Source organism: Amblyomma maculatum, chromosome 6, assembly GCF_055883805.1.
Source record: "Amblyomma maculatum isolate TAMU_Amacu chromosome 6, ASM5588380v1, whole genome shotgun sequence".
Taxonomy (NCBI): domain Eukaryota; kingdom Metazoa; phylum Arthropoda; class Arachnida; order Ixodida; family Ixodidae; genus Amblyomma; species Amblyomma maculatum.
In genome coordinates this window covers 99,926,010-99,939,496 of record NC_139349.1, presented here as the reverse complement: position 1 = coordinate 99,939,496, position 13,487 = coordinate 99,926,010, and the positions used below count along the sequence as shown (strand labels likewise).

Sequence of the window (13,487 nt, the reverse complement as noted above, 5' to 3'; positions counted from 1 at the left end):
AAAAAAAAACGAAAGCCCTCGTTTTTAATAAAGAAAGGTCAAGAAATGCGCAGCATGTGTTGGGCCGCCCCAGCCGTCACCATTTCCATAAGGCGGCTCCGGAAAAAGTCGCTGTTTTCTGGTAGTTATGTAGAGTCGCCGTTTCAGCCAGTGGCTATACAAGGAGACGAGAAAAACTATAGCAAATATCCATATAGTTTACTTTAGAAATGAAATTTGGTTGCCATTGAAAGCTGACCATTGTTACGGGCACCGGTTCTTTCACGGAATATAGATGTACACGTCGGCGTTTTCGGGAGTCCGCTGCAGATACTCGCGGTCTATGAGAGCCTCGATTCTTTTCTTGATGGCTTCTGGTCTAGGTGTGAACCTCGAGCTAAGCAGCTCGGTGAGCTTAGCGACGAGCTCGCTGTGGGACATCTTTCGTTCAGACTTCATGATCCTTACAATGGCGGCCTCGATCACAAACCGTCCATCTTCATCTACGTGGCGCGTGGTATACTTGTTTTCCCTCGAGTTGTCCTTTTTCCTAGGTGTGACGGTATGGATCGTAACTTTGGGCAAGTCAGTTACGAAATACTCATTCACGGCAAACACGTGACCTTGCTCGATATCGTTCGTGGGAGGTTCCTTGACAAGCACCCGCTGGTCGGCCCTTCCCATAGTTAAGGACTCCAGGGCGCGCACTAGGCTTGTCTTTGGAATGCGTGTCTCGGAGGCAATGTCATCATACGTGATCTTATCGCGGCTGTTGAACAGCATCAGCACGCACATTTGGTACGTCGACACTACGATCATGTACGTCCGCGGCTCGCTCAGCTTAGAGGGGTCCGCCGAGGTAGAAGGCTCTTCTGGTGGGTAGAATACCGCTTCCAAGTCCGCCCAGCCCAGGTGCGGCTGGAGATTGAGGAGTCGATGGATGTGCTTGGAGAGGTAAAATCGCCTGAACGCCTCAAATGCAGCGAGGGGAGCAGATGGTATGATGCACTGCTGCTTGAAAGTGGGGAAAGGCCAGAAACCCGTTCTGAGCACGCGCACATTCAAGTCCACTCCATGTAGTTCAAGTCTGCATGACGTGGCGACGCTCTTGAAATCTTTTATCGTGGAGCTGGATATAGATATGTCTATCATCATGGCCTCTAACTTCGAGACGAACGCAGGACCACACTCAACCTTGAGCATGGAAACCATTGCTGCCTCGGCATGCAGCGACGAGTACTTGTTGAGTAAGAGCCGCTTGCACAAGAAGCGATTATAGAAGTGCTCAAAAATGTCTTTTTCATGCAGCAGCCGGACGAACGTGACAATATTCTCTAAGCGTTGCTGGATTTCTGGCTGGGTCATTCCATTTATCTTATTTCTCAGCGTGTCGTCGGCGAACACGGCCAGATGCTCCGCTGGTTTGCGGGTCAGGTTGAGGATGTACTCAAAGTCACTATGGATAATCTGCTTGACGCGGCGCTCGTCACTGAAACAGGCACTCAGAATAAGTTCATGGCGTTCTTTAACAGTCATGAGCTTCGTAATTAATTTCAGTGAGTCGAGTTCGTCCACCATGAGTGATCGGCCTACCTCCCGCAGGTACGTGCTCAAATTCTGCTCTACTCTCTGGAGGCCGTTCTCCGAATGGCTCAGCAGCCGGAATATGCGGGGAAGTTCCTCTACCCTTTGGTTCTTCAACATAGCCACGACGCCAGATTCTTGCTTCTCCACGATGGCCTTCACGTGGTTGGCGACCAGCTGTTGGTAGACGACTTGATATATGAGGAGTTCGGTGCCAGGGTCCAGGCAAAATTTTGCTCGCTGCGACTCTTCGTTTATGCGTTGTTCCACCATGTGAATATAGTCGATCGTGCTCTTTTCTGCCAAGTGCATTTGGCTTTCGAGAGCGTAGAATTTTGCTGACTCTGCCAAAAAGGGTCGCTCGAAGTCCTCCTCGTAGACCGATCTCGAATTAATGCCCAGTTTAAGCAGCATCTGGCAGGCATTCTTGACTGATAGCCGGTCAACAACCTCGCCATCGCGATCTCGGTTCATCGTTTGCAGGAGACTCGCTTGCAGCCTGTCTCGTATGTCACCGTGCCGTGCTACTTCGTCTCGGAAAAGAAGCAGCCCGAGATTTTGAACACTGCACAATTTGTGCCGTTGTACATAAGTTTGCTCCAGATACATAACGATGCCCCTGATCTGTTTCATACTTGACTGATGGTCGTTCCAGGCTTGATTTATTGTCTGCAGGAAGGCGTCAGGAGCGGAGGCCAAGACGGCTGGACGAACCTTGTTCACGAGATGATCCCTGATGGCTTCTCGTAGTCCTTCGTGAAGCAGCTTTCCGTGTCCCTGGACAACCATGACGTGGGCACTGCGGTATAAATCCTCGTAAGGCTGCGTGCTGTCGCCCTTCTCCAGAATGCCCTTGATGGCCATCCGTAGGGGCTGCCATAGATTCTCGTTGCCGTATTCACTCATTGCGTGGGAAGGCTCTCCAGTCCACGTCGGTGTCCTGCTTGTAAGAGAGCTGGGCAATTGTTCTGCGAAACGCACGAAAGAGCGGCTCGAGGAAGCCGCACGTTTTCGTTTTCTTCCAGTGCATGTCTGAGTGCTCGTGTTCACGGTGAATTGCAGCTGCTGCTTCGTTTTTGTTTTCAAAACGTTGATCATCATTTCTCAGTATAGAAGGCTTGGATTAAACGAAGTGAGAAGGTCGAAGTACACGTAAGTATAATAGATAAGTATGTCCCGTGCTACTATCACTACTAAGTATAGTTTCTTCGGCTTGGGTTACTGGTGGAGTTCCGAGCACTCGAGCGGTGCCATCCATTCGGCTGGCAGCCACTAGTGCAGTGTCAGACGTTCAGATTGTAAAAGTACAAGACGAGTCCATGGCACCGTGTTACGAGCAGAGCGATGGTGTAATGGGCTGCGATCCTGTTACCCAGTGTCTGCTGGCAGACGCTGCGGACAGATGACGAGGTGGTATTTCAGTCTTGTACACTAGTGCAATTTTACATAGAGGAAGCGAGACAACTACGCTCAATGGTGCATATTTTAGAAACATTTTGACTGCAAAACCAACTACAAAAAGTTACGTTACTGGAGCTCTTCACCAGCCAGCACCGCTCATGTATCTGGCTGAAGCACTACAATGCATGTATCTGAAGCAGCAAACAACGCCGTGTTATGGCGTCTGAAAAACCAACCTTCAAAACCACAATCACATTTCGTGAGCACGCGATTAGTCTCTCGTTAGCCACCATAGTTACGAACGCATGACGCCCTCTGATGTATTGGAGGAGAACGTTTGGGAAGCCATATTGAACATAACAGTGAAACAGTGACGTTGAAGCACATAGGGACGTTCTACTTGTGCCTACCGTGCCGTCACTTCTTGCGTGCCGGTGCGGAGGCAGTCCGTCGCAGCCGAAGACGCCGTCAATGATTGGCGTCAGTTTTGTGACCTTATAGCGGTAAGCTGCCTACGTTTAGCGGCGTACAGCTGACATAGGAATGGGTCGTTTATGCGCTTGGCTTGAGCGCTTAATCTGAAAGCACTGACTCTGGCGGTGTAATTGGACAGTGCAGCCAGTGGCGGTGCCGCGAGTACGCGGCCGATTTTCGGTGACTTATGACACCTTCAGCTGAAGCGCACTGCATCTGCGCTGGTTCACAGTAAGTACAGTCAAACGCGACACGACTAGAACGTTCCTCTGTGCCTCAGCCGAAGTTGCGAACCACTCACCAGCAGTGTGCCGTACAGCTTACCGCTTCCCTTTTCACATGGCATTCCAGACTCTTGAAGATCTCGGAAGCCATTCGACCTTCATGGTAACGAGGTACGACGGCACGTGCTCCGAAAGTGTCGCGACTATGGCAGCCTAAGTTTTTCAGGCACCACACCAGGGCGTTATATGCGTGTCGGGTTATATGCACACATTCTAGGTACGATGCACACTTTTTAGCGCTTCACCTACGCACCGGTCGTCACTTGCTGGCTACGCGAGTGAAGGGTACATTACAATTACTAATACCACCAATATCATCACCAGAAGCCCGACTATCCCCAATATAGGACACTATCTCCCGTATTGCTGGAATGAACGACCCTATGCTAGCTGCATCCACATGACTCCTTCAAAATTCTTAGCCTCATCCATGCACTTACTTCTTAGCCTCATCCATGTACGTATAACTTAATACACTGAATAACTGTGTGTCGGAGCACATCGATTGGCCTTTAAACTCGCTATAGAGTTGCAATTGAGCGTGGCATAGCTCACCATGCGTAGCACGCGTTAATCGAAGAGAAATAGCGGGTGCGTCGCATAGCAGATCTTATGGTTGTTTCGCGCTTCTCTCGCTTAAATAATCTCGAAACACGTACTGTATTTGTTAGTGATGTATTTTATGTTGTGTTCGATAACAAATTTGTCGGCTTTCCCACTCCTGTTTGTAGGGCCTATATGTTTTCTATAAAGTCTGCCACCGTCTTCATGCCTAAATAATGATAAGACCTGACGCTTTTACGATATCCTATTTTTATTTGTTTCTGGTCAGACAAGTAGCTAAACAAAGGAAACAAAAGCTGTGCATTGTGTGCTTCCTGAATATGGATATTGATTGATTGGTTTGGTTTATGAGGTTTAACGTGCCAAAGCAAGTTAGGCAAAGGGGACGCCATCTTGATATTGAATGCTTGACTAGAATGTACTGTAGCTGGGAAAGAACGCATAAACTGATTGCTTGTGCAAATAAATGCACATGTTTCGCTGCCCACTTTTGTTTAAACACGTTTGTCCAATCTGCAGATGTCGCTTCCATGTCTGATTACCAGTGCATCTTTCCGAATGCGCTTCTTCAAGGCCAGGGCTTCCTTGAAAAGTGCAGCAAAACGACATGAGAAAAACTCAAGTGCACCTTTCTGGAATTTATTTGTAACCGCAATGGCTCCGAAGAGGACTAATGCTACAAGATTCCCGGAAGTGCAACGTTGGCGTAACGTGATATCATTTATGACATGTAAAATACGTTCAAGTATTCAGATAAAATTTTTGCGCAGCTCGCCGAAAATTTTGTTGAGAGAGAAACAGGAGACCACAAATATCAGAGCCTAAATTTGACCAGGCTGCTTACCCAGATAATGCAATTTGATTTGGTTGTTTTTGAAATCATTGATACCTGCATTTTCACAAATGTGCCTTTCGAAGCAGCAGGCTACTAACCGTAACAACAATGTTGGTTTTTGAAACACATGAGGCCGTGCCTTCTGTGCTTGCGTTGCAATATCAGCATGTCTATCACAAAATATGTTCACCAGAAAGGCACGACAACTAGAGCGTATAATACGCGTAAACTCATAGTCACGCTTGTTCTGAGAAATAAGGTCATTGTTGTGGTCTGCTTATTTCAATTCTTATTATAATGTTAAATGGAGATGCCACACGGAGTTCGGGTGACGTAACAGAGTTCTCTGCCGGTTTGTAGAGTGAAAATAATTTTTGTTTTATTTTTAGTACTGATACCAAAAGCGAGTCTATTGCCACTGCATATAATCTACTAAATGGCATTACTTTATGCTCCATTTCCAGACAGGAAGCCCAGAAGTAAGCGAATGCCACATAATGCGGTGGTCTTTTGTTTAGTCTGTAGTACGTTTATAAAGAAGCCAACGATCTTCTTGTGAAGTGCGCGAAAATGAGGAGAAATGGTTTCAAGCATATCACGCGGGTAATTTGTTTGCCACACTCACCGCTTGACTAGCTCGACAACGGCCAGCGTCAAAATTGCTATGACAGCTGTGATGCTAGTGATGTACACGCACCCTCGTCCTTTTCTTAGAACTTAATTTAGGATTAGAACCTTTGACCTAACCTGGTACTTGAATCCTCTACATACACTGTCTGTCTGAAACCATTGTCCCTGTTACGTCACACTGACAGCACAAAACCTCCGGCACCGCTTCATGCGGATAAATTTCGCGACATGTTCTGGGACAAGAATTATAGAGCATTATCCATATCAAGAGGTAAACAATCAGGCAGTAGAGCCCAAGGCAATTAACAAGAAAACGGCACATTTAGTTCAATGGACTGAAAGGCGTCCTCAAGGAAGCTAAACACTTATCCTCTTAAAGCTAAACACTTATCCTCTTAGGCTTAAAGAGAACATGTTGATCTTTTTATTTGTGTTTATGTTTTTTGTGCAGGGCAAAAGACTTACAGAATCGACATTGTGCTCATCTAAGCCACCCAAGAAGGTTTTACTGTGAAGGTAATATCGGACTGAGACTGCAAAGTCAATTGATCATTTGTTTGGCGATGCTTCTGAAAATAAGTGCGAAGAATGCCCCAGCTCCGGCATGCATAGCAATTTAGTGGAAAGCTCCACCTGCTTCCTATAGAATGTTTTTGAATTTGGGTTTGCTCGGTTAACGTCCCAAAACTACTCAGGCTGTGAGAGACGCTGTAGTGGAGGGCTCCGGAAATTTCGACCACCTAGGTTCTTTACCGTGCACTAACATCGCACTGTACACGGGAACCATGCTTTTTGCCTCTATCGAAAAGCGGTTGCCGAGGCCGGGATTCGATCCTGCATCCTTGGACACAGAGGTCGAGTGCCCTATCCTTGCAGCATTACGACAGGTCGTTTTAAAATGTGTCATGATTACGCTGTCCTTGTGGCATAGCGAGAGAACATTCAGCGATAGCATCATGGAGATACAGGCCATGGGAGACAGAAAGTGGCATGCGGTTCACTTTGCCCTCTGGAGCGCATGTAGTCTATAATAAAATCGCTAGTTTTAGTCAACAGCGTTAAGAAGCCAATACATTCTAAAACTGTTTTTATGAAAGCGACAGATCACGGGATGTTTAACATCCAGTGTCATCTTACATCCGCATTATAATCGGCAACAACACCGCAGTCGTCATGAAAATTGTATCAACTGCACGAAAAAAAACAACACGCAGTCTGGCATTTGGACGCAGAATCCTCGCATTACCCGGTTCCAACTTCGTTGCGAGAGTGAATCTCCAAGGGCTATAAGAGCAAGGGATGGTCGCAGACATCAAAGCCAGACCTCAGCTGTTCTATGCTCCCGACGCTGATCAACATAAGAATCCATGGTTGTATTGCACGCACAATACAAATGCGCACTGAAATCATCAAAACGCGTTCCTTCACGGAAACATGAGTAGCTCACCGTGGTGCTGCTTGTTTATCATACTGTATACGGCTGTAATTGTGCTCGCTTGAACAGATGTCACCTCGGTACTATTGCTTCAAATAACATATATAAATGCTATCATTCTTCGAGTGCCTCAGCATGCTTTGCAATCGCCGAGGATGTCTTTGCCGGTCCTATATCTACTGTGATTCCCGGACACACGTCGAAGGGGCAGCGCGAGCATAGAAGCTCCAGCCACTAAAGCCAAATAGTAACTGCTTGACAAAATGTAAATAAATGAGGCAACTGAGTCCGTATGTCACTCCGTGCACCGACGTTTGTGATTTTGCCGTTTTCATTGTAGGAGAGGCAGGAAATCTGTGGCCAGCTTCCACATGACAATCTCCTATAATCATCGCTGTGTCGTCGAAGCGGCAACAACAGGAGGACGGAAACAAGACGTAGCGCCAGGATGAGGTGTGTCGTCGCCGGTCACTAATAATATTCTGTGATACGCGGGAGGAAGAAGCCGAGACACGCGTGTCGGGAAACACCCATGTTCGAGCGTTGCTGTTGGTTTTGAGAACTTAAGCCTTAAATTGAAAATCGACATCTCGTTCGACTCGGTACTGGCAGTGGTAATAGTCCTCAAAGTTTCGATACTTGACGATTCTTCTATGAAAAAGTGCAACACAAAACGATGAAGACGGACAGGACAGACACACATAGAGCTAAATTTCAACTATTATTTATTGCTAAAAGGAGAGGCGGTTTTGGTGTCGGGGTACACAGGTTTACCACAAGATAGGCGGTATAAAAACGAAGATTAATGTTTTGCAACCAACCATCGTTGGAAGTTACTGCTGTGTATTTAGATGTGTTATGTCAGTCCTATTGCTCTGCATTTTTTTTATACTCATGAACTAACAAGCCCAAGGATCTCCCCCTGGGGTTCATTGTTCTAGTGACACGCTACACGGCTAGTTATACAAACACACTAGTCGAACCCACTTTTTCAACAATAATATGTAACATTTGTCTAACAGCATCATTATGAGGTCTTTGTAAAGTATACGTTATCAAGATACATCTACGGCTTTATTAAGACGAAAGTCTGATGTCTCACACAACGCAGAACATGTTGCTGGTAATGGTTATACAAATAGTCAAGTGACGGGTCGTGGCGTTATATGTCAACATAAACTACATTAATCAAACGGATGAAAGTAGTATGTCGGAGCGAGACCTGATAAAGACTGGACATTCCGAAGTGTCGAAAGATGTCGTAAATTAAAACCGAATATAACGTACAAGATCGCATATAACGCGAAGTGTCGTTGTCGCGGCATGTCGTAATTAAGAACCAGTTGCTATAACAACACAAGCTATAACGAAGAGCCGTAACATGTAAATAAAACGCAGGATATTCTGTCGTGCCTCACTGCTCGCTGCTCGCTGCTCTTCTGTCGCGGCTCGCACGCAACACCGTGCCGTCAGCCGTTATCGAGCCACTGAAGCGAGGAGTTGGACAATGGCATGCACAACACACTCAAAGAAAATTTACTGAGAAGTTTTATCGTTTTATCTATCTGGACATAAGCACAATATTCTGAGTTACAAGGCAGTCATATACCTGTGGTGGTTCCTCCTCGTCTGTCGCCTCTGACACGCCATTTACTCGTAAAGCATCACTTGCGAATTTTCATGGGGTGTCAGATTTTCCCTCTTTTATTCAAAATATTTACGTGACCGTTGCTCTTGCAGCTTACATTGAGTGCCATAATACTCGCAAATTAATTGGCTAGTGTCGGCTAGGCTACTTAGCGTTTGGGATTCGAACCGACATATGTGCCTCCTACATATGTGCCTCAATCACCTGACTACACCACATGGCCCAGCGCAGTAGATGCTTTTTGCAGGAAGAATAGTGGAAATAAAGCTGCCAGAGGAACAGGAAAAACACATAAGACATCGCGTTACCTCTCGCGTGGTGGCGCGCGCGCCACAGGAGGAAGCATGGGAGTCGGGCGTTGCGGCTGAAGCGAGATTTCGCCTTCATACACGTAAGCGGTACTAACTGTTTCTGCTGATTTTTCTTTATCTATTGGCGGCACAGGGCTGGTTATAGCCACATTTAATCCACAGTTGAAAGCTCGATGTTAACATTACCTATTTCGACTGGAAACTTATCCCTCATTGAGGAAGATGAACAGTGGTGCGTGCAAACTTGGCAGTGAAGTTATATTCTTATTATTTAATAACAATTATCCATCGGCTTTCCTAGGCTGACGGCCTCTGTATGAAAGGAGGACGCACGCTATCCATGCCTCGTTAACATGCACACTTTGGTTCTGTGGCAAAATGGTCTATAAAGTGGCTGCTTGAAATAATCAGCTAGTAGTTTATCGTACATTTGATGGCGTATCATTATTGAACTCAGCTACAAATGTTCACATTCCAAGAATCACTGCTGCATGCCAGGACTTGGCAGGCTGGAAGACGCTGAATGCGGCTCTCTGCCTGGCACACGCTGCAGAGATTTGTGCGTAACGTAAAACAGTAAGCTGCGCCGACTGGGCAACTTCGCATTGTAAGGCATGAAAATGCCTAAGTTTTATCAGTCAGCGATTTGCATAGTTCATTTTTGTTGTTCTCGTGTATCGCGCTCACAATGCGGAAAATTTGTTACAGTTGGTTACAATGAAAGAAAAAGCGGCTAATGACTCTCGAAGGACATCTTTCAGCGGATTGCATTGACCGATTTTCATGATGCTGTGGCTATTCCGATTAAGGCGTGGTGAACTCCCTGTTATGTTGACGCCCGCGGGGGAAAGCGTCAGGGGGGGAATAAGGCAACTACAGATTTGTTGGTGGACGGTGGTCATATTGAGTTCAATAATGGCTACCTTGTATACCTAATATTTGAGCAAATCGGCGGTACCGGAGTCTTCGAATTAAGAGCGCTAACATTATGGTAACGCATAAGGGGATGTTAAGGACTTGAAAAGTTACAAACCAATCAGGGTTGTATCCTTTAGGCGCAATATATTTACTAAGGTATCGCTGATGGAATGAGAGCAAACTTAGACGGAAATATTAGACGGATGAAGCATGTAATCGGAAACAGTGCTCTATCACCAATTATATCCATACTACATCCCAGGTGAAAGAAAAACGCTCGGAATATAACCAGCCCCTAATTCATTATAAGAAATCATGGGACTTAGCTGAAACCTAAGCAGTCATGCGGCCATTGCTAAATGAAGGTGCACATGAGCCATACCCGAGAATACTGGAAGAGATCTTTAGTGGCTGCACAGTAACCATTTTTCCGTAAAGAAAGTAATAAAATTCCCATAAAATGTCGTTAGGCGAAGAGACGCAATCTCCACAGCAGTATTCACGGCTTGCTTAAAGAAAATGTTCAGAGACTTGGCATGACAGCAGTTGGAGATAAGGGTTTCTGGATAACACGTCATTAATCTGTGATTAGCTGATGATATTTCCTTGCTAAGTAACTCAAGGAATGAGTTGCAAAGAGTGATTTATGAGCTAGACAGAAAAAGCAGAAAGGTCAGCCTAAAATTTTTATATAGAGGAATAAGGTAATGTTCAACAGCTTGGGAAAGGAGCAGCAGCTTACGATGGGTAGGAAAGCACTGGAAGTTGTAGGCGAATATGACTCCATTAAGCAGGTAGTAACCGTAGATCCGTACCACGGAAGGGAAATAATAAATAGTTTTAAGGCGCGAAAGCAGACAAGACACAATGGTAGGTGACGGGACGAAGCGCCAACTTCCAACTGATTTTATTGCATGCAAGAAACGTACTTATATAGTTTGTCGTCATATGCGTAGGTAGGCCATCTAAAGCTCAGGAACGACCTGATAAGGCGCGCTCCAGGAATATCTTTTCACAGTTATACAATAAAATTGACGTGTCGCTTACGCACAAGTTGCCTTTATTTTTGATAAAAAACGCTTCTATCAACTCCCTTGCATTAGTATCTTTGCTCTTGCCCAGAATGCGCACATCAGAGAAGCACGGCTCACAATTACGGGACGGGCATTCATTAATGTGCTTAGTTAAATGTATGCCTTCCTTGTTCTGCTCTACGTTCCTCTCGTGTTCCCTCGTTCACTCATTCAGGCACCTGCCGGTCTGACCTATGTAGGAGTGCCCGCAAGACAGGGGGATTTCATAAACAACCCCTTCAGCACATTTCACAAATTGTCTCCTGTGCTTTGTTCCGCAGCCTCGTTCCTTGGTGTTTTCTTTATCGGTACGGGAGCAAAGGCCACCTAGCTTTCTCGGTGCAGAAAAGGCGAGCCGTACACCAAGGCGGCTGGCAACTTTTTCCAAATTATGGGCCACACGGTGCACGTATGGCACCACCACTGGTCTTACCTCTTCTCGAGGGACCTCTGGCCTAGCTCTACCAGTACCCTTCTTTATCTTGTTTAGAAGACATTCAACCACCGCGGTCACGAGCTAACGGGGGAACAGCAAAAAGGCTAGTCAATTGGTGATTAAAATTGTCCCGCATTTTGTGAGGGCATGACTTTTTGAGTGCAGATTCTAGGCAAAGCGAAGCAATCCCGCGTTTCACAAGTTTAGAATGGCAGGAGTCAAAAGGTAGCAGCTGCTCCTTTGAACGCGGAGAATATGACCAACAGACCCGATCACTACACTATAACTAGAAGAATAAGATTCGAATAGGGAGCATTTGACAAGTACTCGCAGATAATGACTATCAGCTTACAGTTATCGCTGAAGAGGAAAGTATGCAGCTGTTGCATCTTACCGCTGCTCATTTGTGGTGCTGAAACTTCAAGGCTAATGAAAAAGGTTCTAATGCTGAGGACAACGCAGCGAGTTATGGACTCATTAACGTTACACCTACCGTTTTGGTATATATAGCGTTAATAGTTAGGAAGCGTGTAGGGTGCGTCGGAGAAATAACTCGAGTTATAACATTCTGGTGGAAATCAATAAGAAATGGCAAATGCAGTACATGGGGGGCGAACAGAGGACAACCGATGATTACTAAGGGTAACAATTTGGATTCCAAGGAAAGGAAAGCGTAGAAGGGGCGGAATAAGTTTACAGGTGTGAAGTGGATGCAGCTAACACAGGACCGGGTTAATTATTGGAGCATGGTGAGGCCATCTCCCTGCGGTGATGCTGATGGGTATGATCGTGGACCTCCTTTTGTGTGCTACTATACCTGCGTGGCAACGATAAAGCGTCTAAGGGGACACCACTGTAAGCGACCAACAGGTCACAGGGAATTTGTTCGGAAGACTGGAAAAGGAAGTGTCTTTACACCCAGTGCTTAGTAGCTGTTTTACAGGTAGTACGCAAGCAGGCTGGTGTCGGCCAGACATAGAGACTCCGCGCATGCCCGAACAAAGCATAGAGAGCCATAGGGGCCGAGTGCCACTTGGCCGCTGTCAGTGAGTAAGTCCCGAAAGGGGCAAATGACGCAGCTTTGCGTGGTGACCGCATGCAGGTCGCACAAATGAACCGACACGATGCCGGCGCTGCTGATGTCTAAGGGAAACCGCGCCCAGTCAAGCTGCTGTTGTCCGACGCCGAGGAAAACATAGCAGCAATCAACGAACAAAGATGACGCTCTTGCGCCGACAGGCGGGCGGAAGAACCGCTTGACCGCTCTTTTCTTCGTGCCCTCGCCAAGCCAGAGGTCACGGACTTTGAAAGTTCGAGGTGTGCGAAACGGCTGTCCGCGGCGGCAAATGATGCTACTCATTAATTGTGATGGTGGCTACGCGAGACCCGCAAGTGTACAGTGGAATACTGGCTACATGTGATATTTCGCGGTTTGCGTTCACGCCTTCTTTGCACAGTGGGAGAAAGTTCCCTACACACGGGCGAAGATACAGGAGGGACTCGCCATTCGGCTGTCCATTTATTTCGCATGACTCTCTCCACCATTGTGAAATTTTGTACTGAATTTGTTTTTTTTCTTAGTATTGGTTTTGTGGATAGCGAGTTTCTTCTCTTAAAGTGAAGAGGGATTTAAATGTAGCCACGAACCAGTCATGTTGATTCTCGTGGCGATTGTACGGTTTCGAAGTGTGAGCTTCAAGCCAAATCTGAGGAACCACTAAGTTCTTCTGTGCTGGTTTGGGTTCGGTTTGTGGGGTTTATGCTCTGCATCTTCGGCTATGCCGAGGAGGGAATATTTTCCGTCTAGCCATATACACCGTACGTGTAAGCTGCAAATATTGGATATTCTCTGTTTATAAATTACTTAGCGTCTATCTGCAAAATCCTCTAGTCAAGTTTCGCTATATCGTCTCCA

General features: G+C 46.3%; 1 pseudogene; it reads right to left on the bottom strand.

The window, feature by feature from the left end:
* Positions 1-261: 261 nt before the first annotated feature.
* On the bottom strand, positions 262-2,469 carry LOC146186407 (cullin-3-A pseudogene; annotated as a pseudogene).
* Positions 2,470-13,487: the final 11,018 nt, after the last annotated feature.